Here is a 17844-nt window from a genome sequence, read left to right on the forward strand (position 1 = left end):
AATGGGAGCGGCTGAGGCAGTCTCTGTCCGGTAGCCGACCTGGCTTGGACTTAGCCCCCTGAAAAGGGAGCAGCTGAGAGGCAGTGGGTGCAGAACCGAGCGCGGCGGTGAAGGTAATTCCCTCTCCCCCCGCAGCCGGAGACCGCCCGGCAGAGGACCGGGAAGCGCCGAGACAAGGTAAGGTAGAAAACTTTCTCTAAGTCTCCGGTCTCTGAGGCTCGGACAGCGTCTGTACAATCGGGTTGAGCAGCCCCGTCCGGGCTAGACCCTGATCTGGCAAGAGGGTCCTCCCACTGAGGGGGCCGCCATCTTACTTGCATGGTGGCCGGCGGCTTCCCCCCCCCCCCCCCCCCCCCCTCCGGTCGCCGCATAATCCTCACAACTGAGCCGTGCACACAGCGGCCAGCCGGGCGCACACAGTACTTGTGCGCATAGCGGTGTGTGCATCTGTGCCGTTGTACAGCAACACGCGCATCGGGACCGAGCGCACAGCGGTACGTTCAGTGGTGCAGAGCGCACAACTAGGCCCACGTGCACAGCACACGCACATCTTCCGTTCCTATGTGCACAACGTAGGCGCACCCGGAGCGCATAACCAGGCCTCCAGCACACGCACCTGTACAGGATACATGCGCAAATCATGGCACCGCCGTCCAAGACAGCTAAAGGTCCAGTCCTCTGCCCGGCATACCACCCGAGAGCGGCGCAGCCCGTGGTGACTTCCGCCCTGTGCCTGCTATGCGAAGAAGCTCGGGGGGGAACCGAGACAAGGTCCCCCTCAGCCTGTAGAGGACTCTGGATCCACTAGCAAGACTACCCCGGACCTCTCTATTCCCGACTCAGTCCCTCCACAGTGGGGGGCCCTCGGGGAGCGCCATCGGACCCAATGTGGTCCCAGGCAACTTCACCTGGGTGGGATTCTTTGCTGAGCTGCAATCCTACATCTACGCACAGACAGGGCCACCAGCGGCACAACTACATCCCCCGCCAGTGGTCCAGAACCTCCCAGGCCCCTCCCGGCCTCCACCAGATGAGCCTCCCCTGGACAAATACCTCTCCTTAGGGGACACAGATGACTTGGAGGAGAAATCAGAACCCTTGGAAGAGGGGGTAATCCCTCCAGGAACGGAACCATATCGAACCATTGATGTGCTTCTTTCCAAAAGACAAATTATCAGATCTCTGATAATGTCTGAAGGCATTGGCCATCCCGGACACATGCAGCACAGCAGAGTCCAAGGCAAGCCCCTTCCTGGCTGGGATCCGCCAGACCTCACGTCATTTCCCTACATTACAGGCCGTACAACAACTGACCGACCTGGAACAGTACGCTCCAGAGGCCACCTTTAAGGGAGGGCCTCTGGAGTGTCTAGAAGCTCTCTACCCCTTGGATCCTGCAATGAAGGAACTCCTGAGGTTTCCCAAGGTCAACGCCCTGGTCTGCGCCACCACAAAGCGCACTACCATACCAGTCGAGGGAGAAGCTTCACTCAAGGATGCCAATGACAGACGGCAGGAATCCATCCTCAAGCAGTCTTACGATGGATCAGCTGTGACCTTACAGATCACGACCTGCTGCACCGTGGTATCACACGCCTGCCTGGCTATGGACAGGGTTGCAACCACGCCGATCGAGGCATTAGACCCGGCAATATCATTCCTCATGGATGCGACCTCAGACATGATACTCACCTCAGCCAGGAGACTCTCGTCCATAGTGGCAGTCAGAAGACAGCTCTGGCTCCAAAGCTGGTCAGCCGACATGATCTCTAAGTTAAGGCTCACGAGGATGCCCTTTAGAGGAACACTCCTGTTCGGAAGTGAACTGGACAAATTAGCCGACAAATGGGGCGAGTCCCCAGTACCCTGTCTACCGGAGAACAGAAACAAGAACCAACGCCCCTCTCCTCGGGTACTCAAGGGCAGAGGATCCCAGCATTTTAGACCATACAAAAACACTTGCCAAGCCCCCTGCCCCGCCGGCAGGGGACAGTCCTTTTGGAACAAACACAACAAAAGAGGAGCCGGCTTGGGACCAGGCCCCAGCCACAACACGCAATGAGAATCAGCAGACCCAACTACAGGAAGAGATCATAGGGGGCAGGCTCACCCTATTCTACAAAGATGGGTCGAAATAACGTCGGACAATTGGGTCCTATCCATCATCCGAGAGTGATACTACCTGGACTTGCACAGCATCCCCCCCCCAGGACAAGTTTGTGATTTCTCCGTGCCACGACCCCTCCAAGAGGAAGGCAGTGGAAACCACACTATCAAAACTCCTCGCCCTAAAGGCAATAACACCGGTGCCCACGCACCAACAAAATTCTGGGCACTATTCCATCTACTTCATCGTGCCCAAGAAAGAGGGAACATTCTGGCCCATACTGGACCTCAAGACCATCAATCGCTACCTGAAGGTACTCCACTTCTGCATGGAAACCCTGCGTTCGGTCATAAAGGCGGTACAACCAGGAGAATTCCTGACCTCCCTGGATCTGTCAGAAGCCTATCTCCACATACCGATCCATCAGCATTTCCTACGCTTTGCGATATTGGGCCATCACTACCAGTTCCAGGCCCTACCGTTTGGGCTAGCTACGGCTCCCCGAACATTCACCAAGATCATGGTGGTAGTAGCAGCGACACTGAGGAAAGAAGGAATCCTCGTGCACCCATACCTGGACGATTGGCTGATCAGAGCGAAATCGCCAGAGGAAAGCCGTCAAGGAACTACTGCAGAACCTCGGGTGGAACTTCAACACACCCAAGAGCCACCTGCAGCCCCTCCCAATCCCTAGAGTACCTGGGAGTCTGGTTCGACACCAGATGGAACAAAGTCACCTTTCCCCCTACAAGGAGAAGGAGATTGATGGAATTACGAGCATTGTTGAACTCCACTCTCCCCACGGCATGGGACTAATCTCCAAGTCCTCGGACTCATGGCATCAACCATAGAAGTCGTCCCATGGGCAAGGGCCCATATGTGGCCCCTACAACATTCCCTACTGTCACTGTGGAACCCGATGTCTCAAAACTACTCCGCCCCCTCCGGCTACCAGCAAAGGTTCGGAACCAACTACAATGGTGGCTACAAGAAGACCATCTGAGCGAGGGAACAAGCCTATCCCCACCTTGCTCACCACGGATGCGAGCCTGCGGGGATGGGGAGCCCACTGCCAGGAGCTAACGGCTCAAGGGCAATGGGACAAAGAGGAGCGGCATGGAACATAAACAGACTGAAAGCCCGAGCAGTCAGACTAGCCTGCCTACGGTTCATTCACAGACTCCGTGGCAAATCAGTCAGTCCTGTCAGACAATGCCACAACAGTGGTCTATATCAACCTCCAGGGGGGACCAGAAGCCAGCAGGTGTCTCTGGAAATAGAGCCCCTAATGACGTGGGCAAAATCAAACCTACAAGATATATCAGCTGCCCACATCACTGGAAATGACGTCGTCACTGCAGACTACCTCAGCAGAGGGTCTGGATCCAGGGGACTGGACACTGTCTACAGCAGCCTTCCAGTGGACAGTAAACCACTGGGGAACCCCAGCCGTTGATCTTCTGGCAACCGGGTCCAACACCAGAGTTCCCAAGTTCTTCAGCCAAAGATGGGAACCGCTGTCCCAGGGAATCGATGCCCTCGTCCAGTCCTGGCCTCAGGAAGACTTATTGTACGCTTTCCTCCATGGCCACTTCTGGGCAGAATCATTCACAAGATAGAACACCACAGAGGGCTGGTATTTCTAGTGGCCCCGGGCTGGCCAAGAAGACTGTGGTTCACGGACATGCGAAGACTTCTGGCGGGAAACCCTGTACGTCTACCTCTACACAGGGATCTGCTCCAGCAATGACCGATCCTCCACGAAGACCCAACGAGATTCTCGCATACGGTCTGGCCATTGAGAGGTCTTGCCTGAAAAAGAGTGGATACTCAGGACCAGCGATTGACACATTGCTCTGAGCGCGCAAGTTCTCCACCTCCTTAACATATATACGAGTATGGAGAATATTCGAAGCCTGGTGTAAGGACCGTGACATCCTTCCATGGACAGTCAAAATCCCCATGAACCTGGAATTTCTGCAGGATGGCGTGAACAAAGGATTGTCCCTCAACTCCATCAAGGTGCAACTGGCTGCCCTGGCCAGCTTCAGACCCAGGGTGGACAGCACCAGCCTAGCGGCCCACCCAGACATCTCCCGCTTCTTAAAAGGGGGTCAAGCACATTCGGCTACCTCTAAAGTGGCCGATACCCCTATGGAATCTCAATCTAGTGTTAGACTTCCTAGCGGGAGCTTCGTTCAGACCAAATCGCGGTCTGTCCCTATGGCTCCTGACCTTGAAGTCTGCGTTCCTCGTGGCAATCTGCTCAGCCTGTCAAATCTCCGAACTTCAAGCACTATCATGCCAGGAGCCATTCCTCAGATTCATGCCGGGATACATACAGCTGCGCACTGTACCCTCCTTCCTGCCAAAGGTGTTTCTCACTTCCATCTAAACCAAACCATCTCTCTGCCATCTCCAGACGAGCATAAGAACTCTGAAAACTCATGCCGCCTTCTCCACCTGAATGTCGGCAGACTCCTAGCCCAATACCTGGAAAGATTGGAACCTGTACGAAAGACGGACCATCTGTTCGTTCTTCACAGTGGGAAGAAGCAAGGGGAAGCGGCCTTGTGGGCAACCATTGCCCGCTGGATCAAAGAAGTAATCAAGGCGGCCTACGTAGAGGCAGGGAAGCCTCCATCTCTACAAGTCAAGGCCCATTCCACAAGGGCCCAGGCAGTGTCCTGGGCAGAAACCAAGATGCTGTCACCTGCAGAGATCTGTCGGGTGGCAACGTGGTCCTCCATCCACACCTTCTCGAGATTCTATCGCCTGGATGTTCAGGCCAAGGAGGACACAGCATTCACAAGGGCAGTACTAAATGGGCCACGGGCAGCCTCCCACCCGGTTTGGGAGTAGCTTTTGTACATCCCATTGGTCCTGAGTCCATCTGCTACATGCTAGGAAATGTAGAAATTACTTACCTGATAATTTCATTTTCCTTAGTGTAGACAGATGGACTCAGCACCCCCGCCCATGGCTGCCTTCGCAATCAAGAATCCTCGGGGGAACCTCCCCCCGAGTGCAACACAAGCATGAGTAAGCCAACCCTTATCTCTAGTTCAGACACCCATATTACCAGGTGTCGGCACTTTTTGGTTGAGTGGCCTGGTTGTCTCCAGCTAGAAATCACGTCAACCAATCCGAGTAATCAAGTAACCAAGTTAATCAAAATTATCCAAATACATATATCCTTAATTGCTTTTCGAGGAGAAAACTGGAGAGCAAAGCCTCGTGCATGGGTATATATAGTGCTGACGTCAGATTGAAATCTGACTCCATTTCCAACTGCTATCAGAAGCACACTATACCCATTGGTCCTGAGTCCATCTGTCTACACTAAGGAAAATGAAATTATCAGGTAAATAATTTCTACATTTCCGGTTATCCAGTATCATCCCCTGCAGTCTGACCCCAAGCACCCATCGCCACAGTTGCTATCTTGTAGGTCCAGGGCAGGATACTTCAGAAGTCTTTATACCAACGTAGGAATGGTTCCCAATGTGAGATGCTATCTCGTCGGTCTGTCCTGCTCGCAAATACCAATAGTGCACAGCCCATAATCTTTTTACGACAGATTCCGCTGTCGGAGGAAGTTCTATACGTCAATGTGAAGCCAATTCCTGAAGGGCTGCAATTTGTACCTTTGAATGACATTCTGGATTTCTTCTGGCAACTCCTCTTTGTTCCCTGTATGTACTCTGATCAGTCCAGACAGTGGGTTGATCCTCCTTTCCAGCAGGTGGAGACAGACTAAAACTGAAAGGATATCCTATATGAGGACAGAGCCTATCCTGTAACCCTTCAGTATTTGTCTGTCTCCAGCAGGTGGATCAGCTCACCCTTCGGTCTCCTGATTTCGGCTAGATAACTGTTCTTTCTTCTTTTTTCTTCTTTCTTGGATCATGCAAGTACTTCTCTCTTAACTTTGACTCTTTTTAAAAAAAAAAAAAAAAAAAAGAGAATCAAGAGTTTTTCACAGTAGTTAGTCCTTTTTTTCTGTTCAGGAGACGGTACTGTCTCCTGGCTCTTGCCGGACTCAGGAGGGCTTCGCCCCTTGTGCGGAGCACAGCCTGAGTCCGTGGTGCTTCCTGGTGTGGGGACCGAGTCTGGTGGTCCAGTTCGGGTCTTCCCCCTCCCCCCCCCGGGCTGCCTTGAGGGGCTTAGGACCCCGCTGCTGTACTCAGTCTCTGGGAAAAATAAATACTAAAAGAAATAATGTTAAAGGTTTAAAGTTCATACTTTACCCTTTTTTTTTTTTTTTTTTTTTTACAGCAGTAGAACCCTTTTTTCTTCCTTGGGTTCCTCAGGGGATCGAACCGGCAGCCAGAGAGGCAGGAGTCAGCAGGTTTCTCCCCTGCTTCACTCCGGGCCTGCAGGCTGTCACTCAAAGCTTTTTTTTTTTTTTTCTTCAGAGCGGCTCAATGCCGTGGCAGGCAGCCTGCCTTTCCTGTGGCTCTCCTCCTCATGATTTTTGCGGGAAGGGCTTTACTCTGCCTGCCTGCTGGGTGGAGAAGGCCCCTCCTCGGCAGGACAGGCAAATTTAGCCAGGGGATCGTGTCCCCGGAGCATGGCCAGGCCGTTCCCGGGTCAGCAAAGCCCGGGAACGGTGGCCATCTTGGATTTTTCTCTGCAGCTCCATTTTCGGAGCTGCCTGGGGCTGGGGGCTGATTTTTTCTGAGTCTCCCCCGATTTGAGCCCTGCGGCCCCCCCCCCCCCCAGGATGGGATCCCTGACCCCCCTTGCCCCCCCCCCGGGAAATCCAGGGCCCATTTTTCAGCTGATTTTGTTCTCCTCCTGCATAAATCTTACTTAGCCAGCCTGCAGGAGGAGGAGGAAGGTTCCCCCCCCCCCCCCTGCAAAATTCCCCGCTCTGCGCCGTTGACTGGTGGGCCCGGCTGGCGGAGTCCCAGGGGTCACTTCGGGTGCGGGTGGTCCCGGGGGTGCTCCCTCTCCCTAACCCCCCGGCGGACCCGGTACTCCCGGATACTAATGCCATTCTGGATACAGAGGGTACCCTTCCTCCCCTGGAGGGAGACTATCCCAGAGTTTTCCATATGTTCTGCAGGGAGGAGTTGGAGCCCCTCATCCCCTTTGTCCTCCAGGAATTGGGGTTGGAGGGGTCCCCCGCGGATACCCTTACAGCCTCTTTGCCCAAAGATATGGACCCGGTCCTGGCGGGACTCAGGGCTCTGGCAAGCGCTTTCCCTTTTCATCCCATGCACAAGCTGAGGCTCCTGAGGCGGCACTCCGGGTGGGGCGTGCCATGGACAAGTTCTACTCCCTCCATGGCCTCCTCCGTCTCTGCGGTCACAAAGCATACCACGATCCCGGTGGAGGGATTGACGGCACTGAAGGACGAACAGGACCGCAAGCTCGAGGCACACTTGAAACACATCTTTGAAGTCCTGGCTCTAGGGGTCTGGTCAACTATCTGCAGCAGTCTCATGCTGTGGGCAGGTCTCAGGTGGGTTCAACAGTTACTCTGCACCCGAGACCTCCCGTCGGCAGAGGCGGAGCAGGCTGAGCATCTGGAAGCCGTCGTCGCTTATGGGGCGGATGCGCTCTACGACCTGCTCCGCGTCCAGGCGAAGGCGATGGCCTCGGCGGAGTCTGCCAGACGACTCCTTTGGCTACACAATTGGTCGGCCGACCCGTCCTCCAAAGCCCGGTTAGGCACGTTGCCTTTCTAAGGTAAGCTGCTGTTTGGTGAGGACTTTGAGAAGCTTATGGATTCTTTAGGGGAAAATTAGGTCCATAAGCTTCCAGAGGATCGTCCTAAACCATCCTGCTCCTTCACACCCTCTCCTCGTTTCCGGGGTCAGAGACTGTATATCCCACGCAGACAGGGTGGCTCCTCGAGGGGTTATTCTTCCCGGTCTCAGTCTTGGTCACAACCTTTTCGTGGGTGGCGGCCCTTTAGTGAAGGCCAGCCTGCGCGCTCCACCCCCAAGCCTATCACACAATGAAGTTCAGTTGACTCATTTCTCTGTCCCCTTCCTAGGCGGCTGCCTCTCCCTTTTTTTTTGAGGAATGGGTCAAAATCACGTCGGACCAGTGGGTCCTAGACATTATTAGAGATGGGTACGCCTTCGAACTTGTCCGCGACCTGCCGGATCTTTTTCTATTCTCCCCATGCAGGCGTTCCAAGAGGGAGGCAGAGGAGCAATCTCTCGCCAGGCTGCTGAGTCTGGGAGCAGTGGTCCCAGTTCCAGAGGAGCTCTGCGCAGGCCAGTATTCTATCTACTTCATGGTCCCCAAGAAGGACGGGTCCTTTCACCCGATCTTAGACCTCAAAAGGGTCAACCGGGCCCTCAAGATCCCACATTTCTGCATGGAAACCTTGCGCGCAGTCATCGCTGCGGTTTGCCCCAGAGAGTTCCTCGCCTCTCTCGATCTGACATAGGCGTACTTCCATATTCCGATTCACTGCGATTACCAGAAGTATCTTCGCTTTCACATCCTCAACCGGGACTTCCAATTTCGGGTGCTTCCCTTTGGCCTCGCGACCTCACCTCGTACCTTTACCAGGGTCTTGGTGGTGGTGGCGGCGGCCCTTCGCCGGGAAGGCATTCTTGTTCACCCCTACCTGGATGACTGGTTCTTCAGAGCCATGTCGAAGGCTCTTTGCCGACAAGTGGTGGATCGCGGGTTAGCCCTCCTCTTGTCTCTCAGGTGGATAGTGAATTTCTCCAAGAGCAACCTTCAGCCCTCCCAGGAGTTGGAGTTCCTGGCAGCCCACTTTGACACCCGAGTGGGCAAGGTAGTCTTGCCTCGTGCGCGGGCTCTCAAGCTGATCAACAGATTCAGAATCTGATTTCGCTGCCTCTCCCAACAGCCTGGGACTATCTGCAGGTCTTGGGATCCATGGCTTTCACCATCGACCTAGTCCCCTGGGCCTTTGCTCATATGCAACTGTTACAGAAAGCTTTGCTATCCCACTGGCAGCCGGTGTTGAAACAGTTTCACATAGTCCTCCCATTCTTGGACTCTACAGTCGCCGACTTGCAGTGGTGGCTTTTGCTTCCTCATCTGCTCCAGGGAATGCTTCTCCAAGCTCCACAGTGGACGATAGTTACCACGGACGCCAGTCTTTCAGGCTGGAGTGCGATCTGTCTCTCCCAGTCCACCCAGGGGATCTGGTCGCCAATTCAGTCTCGCTGGCACATCAATCGGTTGGAGACTCGGGCGGTATGCTTGGCTCTTCAGGAGTTTCTCCCCCTGATCCGAGGCAAATCGATCAGGGTAGTGTCCGACAACTCCACCACCGTGGCTTACATCAATCGCCAAGGGGGCACCCGCAGTCCCCTGGTGGCCCTAGAAGCCAGCCGTTTCTTCACATGGGTGGAACGACATCTGCAGTGCCTGGCAGCTGGGGGAGTGGGAGCTCTTGGACGCGGCCATGGATCTGATTGTCGGCAGGTGGGGTCCCCCCACCTGGACCTCATGGCGACCTTGCGCAATGCCAAGGCAAATCGGTTCTTCAGCCGCTGGAGGGAGCACGGCTCAGAGGGCGTGGACGCTCTGGCTCTCCCTTGGCCGGCGGATGTCCTTCTGTACGTGTTCCCCCCGTGGCCCTTAGTGGGAAAAGTTCTCAGAAAAATAGAGCTCCACCAGGGACCCGTGGTTCTGGTAGCACCCGAGTGGCTGTGCAGGCCGTGGTTCGCTGATCTCGTCAACCTAGCGACGGACGGACCTCTGCGGCTAGGCCACCTTCTTCGGCTTCTTTGGCAGGGGCCCGCATTTTTCGACCAGGCTGATTGCTTCTGTCTAGCGGCCTGGCTTTTGAATGGCGACGCCTGAGGCGTAAGGGCTATAAGGAGGTCATCTCCACCTTGCTGCGGGCCCGGAAACAGTTGACTTCTCTGGCTTACGTGCGTATCTGGAAGGTTTTTGAATCTGTTTGTGTGGAGTCTGATGTCCCAGCGTGCTCCGCCCCGGTCTCGTTGGTCCTTTCTTTCCTTCAAAGGGGTCTTTCCAAGGGCCTTTCCTTCAGTTCTCTGCGTGTGCAAGTCTCCGCTCTTGGCTCCCTCCTGGGTCGGGTAGAAGGTCATCCCTTAGCGGGCCATCCGGACGTGATTCGATTCTTGAAGGGTGTCAAATACTTACAGCCGCCTTCTCGCACCACTTTCCCGTCGTGGAGTCTTAACCTGGTTCTTCGGGCCCTCTGTGCTGCTCCGTTCGAACCTCTCCGTCGCGCTACGTTTAAAGATCTTACGCTCAAGACTGTCTTTCTGGTCTCTATCTCCTCCGCTTGACGGATCTCTGAGATCCAAGCGTTGTCCTGTCGGGAACCTTTTTTGCGCTTTTCCGATTCAGGGGTATCCCTCAAGACAGTCCCTTCCTTCTTGCCAAAGGTTGTTTCCAACTTCCATGTCAACCAGTCGGTAGAACTCCCTGCGTTTTCCCCAGAGGAGATTGCGGGTACGACTGGGGGCGATCTCCATAAGCTGGATGCCAAACGAGTTCTACTTCGCTATCTCCAAATTACCAATGACTTTCGGGTCTCAGATCATCTCTTTGTCCTCTGGTGTGGGCCCAATCGGGGTAAGCCGGCTTCTAAGACCACTATTGCACAGTGGTTGAAAGAAGCGATCTCGTCGGCCTATCTTTGCCGAGGTCGGGCAGTTCCTAAGGGCTTAAAGGCTCATTCGCTACGTTCTCAGGCTACTTCCTGGGCGGAGAGTCAATCGGTCTCTCTGTAGGAGATTTGCAGGGCCACCACATGGACGTCCTTGCATACTTTTGCTCGGCACTATCATCTGGATGTGCAAGCTCAGGTTTTTGGTTTCTTTGGGCGGCAAGTGCTTCAAGCGGGACTGTCTTGGTCCCACCCGGTTTAGGGAAGCTTTGGTACATCCCACGGTCTGGACTGATCCGGGTACGTACAGGGAAAGGAAATTAGTTCTTACCTGTTAATTTTCGTTCCTGTAGTACCACGGATCAGTCCAGACACCCTTCCCTGTCTGTCTTTCTTTCTGTCCTCTCGAAGCTTGTTTCTTGCAGACTCACAGATTCCAATACTTCATTTTTGTGCAAGAATACTGAGCAATTACACTGGAAGCCTTGGTCGTTTAAATACCAAGTATATACAAGAGCTGTTAGTCATACCATGTTTCTTACATCATTCTACAGTTGCTCCATTGAGCTTTATGGTTACTTGCTTGATCATATTCTGGTTTTTGTTATTTTCTGCTTTGACAATGGTTATTCTGAAGGGTTACAGGATAGGCTCTGTCCTCATATAGGCTATCCTTTCAGTTTTAGTCTGTCTCCACCTGCTGGAAAGGAGGATCAACCCATGGTCTGGACTGATCCTTGGTGCTACAGGAACGAAAATTAACAGGTAAAAACTAATTTTCCTTTCGGCATGTTTTGTCCTTTGCTTCAAATTCACTACATACAACAAAAAGCTTGATTCTTCATGCAAGAGTATTTGAATGGAACTAATTTGGGTTTGCTAGGGGAAAGGATATGAAGATAAGAAACAGTAGAAATACCATAGCAGGTCAGACCTAAGATCCATCAAGTCCAGTAACCTTTTGCCAGTAGTGGACAATCCAGCTCACAAGTACCTGGCAGGGATCACAAAGAATAGATCCAATCTTCCTTGCTGCTAAGCTACAACGTTTCCAAGTCTAAATGGTTAACTTTATCTGACTTCTGCAATTCAGACTTTTTGGGGTTTTTTTATTGTGAATTTTGGAAAATGTCTACAATTGTTCTTTCATGATTAAAGTATACAGTATGCTATATAGATCAGTGAAATACTCCTACTTTAATGCATTTTGATTTGTATGCTTTTAGACAAAAGAATGTAAAATGTGCAAGGATGTGAACATTTTTACAAGGCACTGTAGCTTTGTTACAGAAATTGAAAGGAAAATGATGTAAACCATGAGATTCAAGCAGAGGATAGTGGTTTTTTTTCCTCCACTAGAACATCCATATTTTTAATGTAATGCTTTTACAGTGGTTGTCATTTCTGCATGCACAGATGTGAAACTACCACATTGACCCATCCTGTTGAATTCTTCCAATGGTGTACAGTTGTGATACATCAGCATTCAGCACTGATGCCTTCAAATCTGTTACAAAGCAGTGAAAACAAGCCAATCAAGGCAAAACCTTCCATTATCAAGACAAGTCAATATATTCAAACCAACTCTTCCTCCCCTGTTTTTACTTAAAAATTACCACCACCCAACCCCCCTCCAATACACACCCCAAAACCTCAAAAGCAGTACAATCATACATGTAATGGTATAATTTAGTTCTACTTTATTAGTGTAACATACATCACCCCCCATCTTTTGAGATATGTACTGGCTAGGGCATCTAAACTGCATAACTTGACATCACAGTATTTCTTGCTTCCACAAATGGTTAATGTTGCTACATTTTAATATTTTGAAACTGCCTCAAAAGTAACCTTCTGGCCTTTCAAACCATCTGTTTTGACAAATTTGAGTTCTGGTGAGTTAACAGCACTTCCAGAAAATATATTTCATGTAATTTGTTCTATCTTCTAGATCTTTGAATCCACTGCAGCATATCAAAATGTTACCGGGAAAGTCTTGGGCAATAGTCAATGTGACAGTATATACCTGATGCAAAAAAAAAAAAATGCTGGGCAGACTTGGATGGACCTTTGGGTCTTTTTCTGCTATCGTTTACTATGTTACTAGGATGCCAATTAAAATGGTAAAGATTAACTTTTATTTCTATATACTAATGCACATTAAACTTTTTCTGTAGTATGCAATACTGTATTAACAGAATAAAACATGTAATGCAACCCTTGCTAATTACACAACAGTTGCTTGCAGACTGTCCTTCCCCACTCTGATTTTCAGTAGAGGGATGCGAGGAATAGACTGGGTTACACGGTTTCACTGAAGGTGAGACTGAATCAGCACCAAGCCAGTCAATTTCCACACTCTCTGTGTTTTTCCAAGGAGAGGGGGCAGGTTTTCCATGCTCAGTGTCCCATACTTATTTTATTTATTTAAAATTTATATTCCACACATTACAATAGTTTACAGCAGATTACATCAATGATACACAAAAGACAAATTATAGCCAAGCAAACAAAACATTTCCAATTTGGATAAGAATGTTAAAGCAGACCATAATTTCTGAGTTAAGAGTTCTAAAGATCGATGAAAAGATAGATATTCAAAAAATTTTTTAAATTATTTTAAGATTGAGGCTGATCTTAGCTGCTCTACGATAGTCCAATAAATGTCATACTTAATGCAGATTGGCTAGGCAAGTGTTTGTTGTGATGAAGTCACATATTTGGTGGTGATTTTTCACTGTATCATCAACTGGAAACTTTTTTTTAACTTGCTTCCTTTTCCCCAATGGGAAAAAAAATGGAAGGTGGAGGTTGCCACTGGTCTTCACCTGGTATCTTTTTCTTTTCCCTCTACCCTCCTTGAGTATTCAGAGCCAATTCAGATCCAGAGCCTTGTGTTTCCTCCTTTAGTGGTGTACTTCCATGACCAAGAGGGTTCCAGGGGTACTGATAAAAAGTTTTTCCACTTTTGTCCTCCTCTTCCTTGCTCTCAGGATGTTTCCTGCTTCCCCTTTAAAGTCTTGAAACTGTTTCTGGCTGCAGCAGTACAATTAGAAAAAAACCCCCACAAACAAAAGGGCATGCTGGCTATTCAGTGGCTAGAGATTTGTGGCCACGAGAAGAGGGCTACCCCCTGAGCAGTAGTCTAAACCAGTGTGTGTATCTGATTTGGGCATTTTGGACTGCGGGCAGTACTCGAAGGGAAACGATGGCAGTGCAAGGGAATGCAAAGCTTAAGCTCTGAACAGCAGGCAGTCTTAGCACAGTGCCTGGGGGATGGAATGGTGTAGGCAAATCTTCTCACTCCCACAATTGGGATACAGCCATACCAGGCTATAACATGTTAAGGAAAGACAGAGAGGACAGAAAAGGGGGAGGAATAGCTCTTTATGTCAAAAACAATATCCAAGTAACTGAACTGCAAGGAAGGTGGGTTAGAGAAGAAGCAACATTATGGACTGTCAAAAAAAAAAGATGATGGTGCATCCATTTTTACTGGAGTGGTTTATAGACCTCTGACTCAAACAGAAGAACTAGACAGAGATCTGGTTGAAGACATCCAAAAAGTGGGAATGAAGGGAGAAGTGGTGATTGTTGGAGATTTTAATCTCCTGGACATATAACTGGAGAATCCCTTCTACAGAAAGTAACAGAAGTAGAGAGATAGTGGATACCCTACAAGGAGCTCTGTTCAACCAAATCGTAATGGAACCCACATGGGAGGAAGTTATACTCTATTTAGTGCTCACTAATGTAGATAATGTCTCTAATGTCCAGGTGGGTGCCCACCTCAGTAGCAGTAATCATCAAACGGTATGGTCTGATATTGCAAATAAGATTCAGAGAAGTCGCATGAAGTCCCAAGTGTTGAATTTCAAAAATACGGACTTTGTTGAAATGGGGAAGTACCTGGAGGGAAAACTAGAAGACTAGGAGAAAATGAGAGGTGGAACAACAGTGGGCCAAACTAAAAAGAGCAATTACAAAGGCAACTAATTTATATGTTAGAAATGTAAACAAAAGCAAGAGAAATAAGAAACCTATCTGGTTCTCAAAGGAGGTGGCTGATAAAATAAAAGCAAAAAAAAAAAACAGCATTCAAGAAATATAAAGGATCCCAAAAAGAGGAACACAAGAAAGAATATCTGCTGAAACTGAGGGAGATGAAGAAAGAAATCAAGAAAGCAAAAAATCAGGTGGAAGAAAGGATTGCCAAAGAGGTAAAGCGAGGTGGCAAAACATTTTTCAGATACATCAGAGAAAGGTCCAAAGTGGTATAGTGAAATTGAAAGGTGAAAAGAATCACTGTGTGGAGAAAGATGAAGAAATGGAAATATTAAAGAAACAATTCGGTGTTCACTAAAGAAGATCCTGGAGAAGGACCGTCGCTAGTTAACAAGACATTGGAGGGGAATGGAGTATAGGAAACACTTTTTACAAAAGACAACGTATGGGAAGAGTTAGGAAAACTGAAAGTGGACAAAGCCATGGGGCCTGATGAGGTTCATCCCAGGATACTGAGGGGACTCAGATGTGCTGGTAGGTCCGCTGCACGACTTGTTCAACAGATCCCTGGAAGTGGTGCCGAGTGATTGGAGAAGAACGGTGGTGGTCCTGCTTCACAAGAGTGGGAGCAGAGAGTATATGGTCCCGTATAGAATGCTTGTGAATAAAATGAGAAGCTTGGGAGTGAGTGCCAAGGTGGTGACTTGGATTACAAAATGGTTGATGGCTAGAAGACAGCGTGTGATGGTAAATGGAACCTACTCTGAAGAGAAAGTGGTATTAAGTGGAGTGCCACAGGGATCAATTGTGGGACCCGTCCTGTTCAACATCTTTGTGAGTGACATTGTGAAAGGGATAGAAGGTAAAATTTGTCTATTTATGGATGATACAAAGTTCTGCAACAGAGTGGACTCACCGAAAGGAGTAGAGAGAATGAGACGTGATTTAAGGAAGCTTGAACTGTGGTTAAAGATATAGCAGCTGGGATTCCATGCCAAAAAGTGCAGAGTCATGCATCTGGGGTGTGGTAATCCAAAAGAGCTGAATGTGAAGGGAGGTGAAGGGCTGTTATGTACAAAGCAAGAGAGGGACCTTGGGGGGTGATATTGTCTAGTAATCTGAAGTTGGCGAAGCAATGTGTCAAGGCGATAGCTAAAGCCAGAAGAATGCTGGGCTGCATAGAGAGAGGAATAACCAGTAAGAAAAAGGATGTGATATTGCCCTTGTACAAGTCCTTGGTGAGGTCTCACCTGGAGTATTGTTCAGTTCTGCCCTTCCAGAGGAGGTGGTGGTGGTGAAAACAAAAACAGTGAAATATGTCAAAGGTCCATAGGATAAACATTGTGGATCCCTAAAGGCTAGAGCAGGTGTCAGGAACCTATGGCTCAGGAGCCAGATATGGCTCTTTTGATGGCTGCATCTGGCTCGCAGACAAATCTTTAATAAAAAAGTAAAAACCTAACAAAAGCCCCCACCCTCCTGACGCTCCCCAAACCTCCAAAATGAATTTACTACAACCCCCCACCCTCCTGACCCCCCCCCCCCAAAGACCTGCCAAAAGTCCCTGGTGGTTCAGCGGGGGTCCGGGAGCAATCTGCTGGACTTGGGCTGTCAGCTGCCAGTAGTCAAAATGGCGCCGACGGCCCTTTGCCCTCCCTATGTCACTGGGGTCGACCAATGGCGGCGGTAGCCCCTGTGACTTAGTAAGGGCAAAGGGCCGTCGGCTGCCAGTAATCAAAATGGCGCCGACGGCCCTTTGCCCTTACTAAGTCACAGGGGCTACTGCCGCCATTGGTCGACCCCAGTGACATAGGGAGGGCAAAGGGCCGTCGGCGCCATTTTGACTACTGGCAGCCGACAGCCCAAGTCCAGCAGATTGCTCCCGGACCCCCGCTGCACCACCAGGGACTTTTGGCAGGTCTTGGGGGGTGGGGGGTGTCAGGAGGGTGGGGGTTTTTGTTAGATTTTTACTTTTTATTAAAGATTTGTCTGCAAGCCCTGGACCCCCGCTGGATCACCAGGGACTTTTGGCAGGTCTTGGGGGGGGGGGGGGGGGGGGGGTTCGGAGGATGGGGGTTTTTGTTAGATTTTTACTTTTTTATTAAAGATTTGTCTGCAAGCCCTGGACCCCCACTGGATCACCAGGGACTTTTGGCAGGTCTTGGGGGGGGGGGGGGGGTTCGGAGGATGGGGGGTTGTAGTAAATTAATTTGGCAGGTCTTGGGGGAGTCAGGAGGGTGGGGGGTTGTAGTTAATATGGCTCTCACGGAATTACATTTTAAAATATGTGGCGTTCATGGCTCTCTCAGCCAAAAAGGTTCCCTAGACTAGAGGATGGAAATGAAAAAAACAGTGCATGGGGGTAATTTGCTGGTGTGGCGGTTACTACCCTTAACCAATAAGCCTTCATACTGTTGATGCAACTCATTATTGCTCTCTGCTTTAAGGACAGGGGGAAAACAGGAAAAGGGGAATTAGTTTTGGACAGCAACCAACAAGGACATTGAATTTTACAGTCTGGGAAAACAAGCATGGGGGTAACTTGCTGATGGCACTGTTACTACCCTTAACCAATTAGTTTTAAACTTGTGATGTAACTCCAACATTGCTGTCTGCTTCAACGGCAAGAGATAAGAGATAACGGGGAACTGGACTCAGACAGTAACCAACAAGGGTCCTGACTTTAACAGTTTGGGAAACTAAGTATGGGGGTAACTTGTATGCCACAGCAGATGCCACCCCCTGATGCTACCGTTATGGGGGGAGACCTGTATGGCGAGGCTGATGCTATCATAAGCTTGTTAGGCAGACTGGATGGACCGTTTGGTCCTTTTCTGCTGTTTTTTCCATCAAGCTGCAGGAAATGGTTGGGGGTACCAGTGGCATTTTTTAAGTTGTGCAAAAATGTCAGCGGTATATAGGATGGCCCAGGCTGTTGGTAGTCTTTTGCTAAAGCTTGTTTCTTCCTCTGTTTTCACTATATCCCTCTTTTCCCCTCCCCCTTCCACAGGGTATGCTACCTTCTGGTTCCTTGGCATGCTCTCATTTCCCCTCTCTTGGGGAAAATGCCTATAGGTGCCAGGTGCCTGAGAGAAATTATAACAAAAGGTCAGTTGTCTAGGCAGTTGCCAGCCAACCTCCTAACTTA

This window comes from Rhinatrema bivittatum, chromosome 5 (assembly GCF_901001135.1).
Source record: "Rhinatrema bivittatum chromosome 5, aRhiBiv1.1, whole genome shotgun sequence".
Lineage (NCBI taxonomy): Eukaryota > Metazoa > Chordata > Amphibia > Gymnophiona > Rhinatrematidae > Rhinatrema > Rhinatrema bivittatum.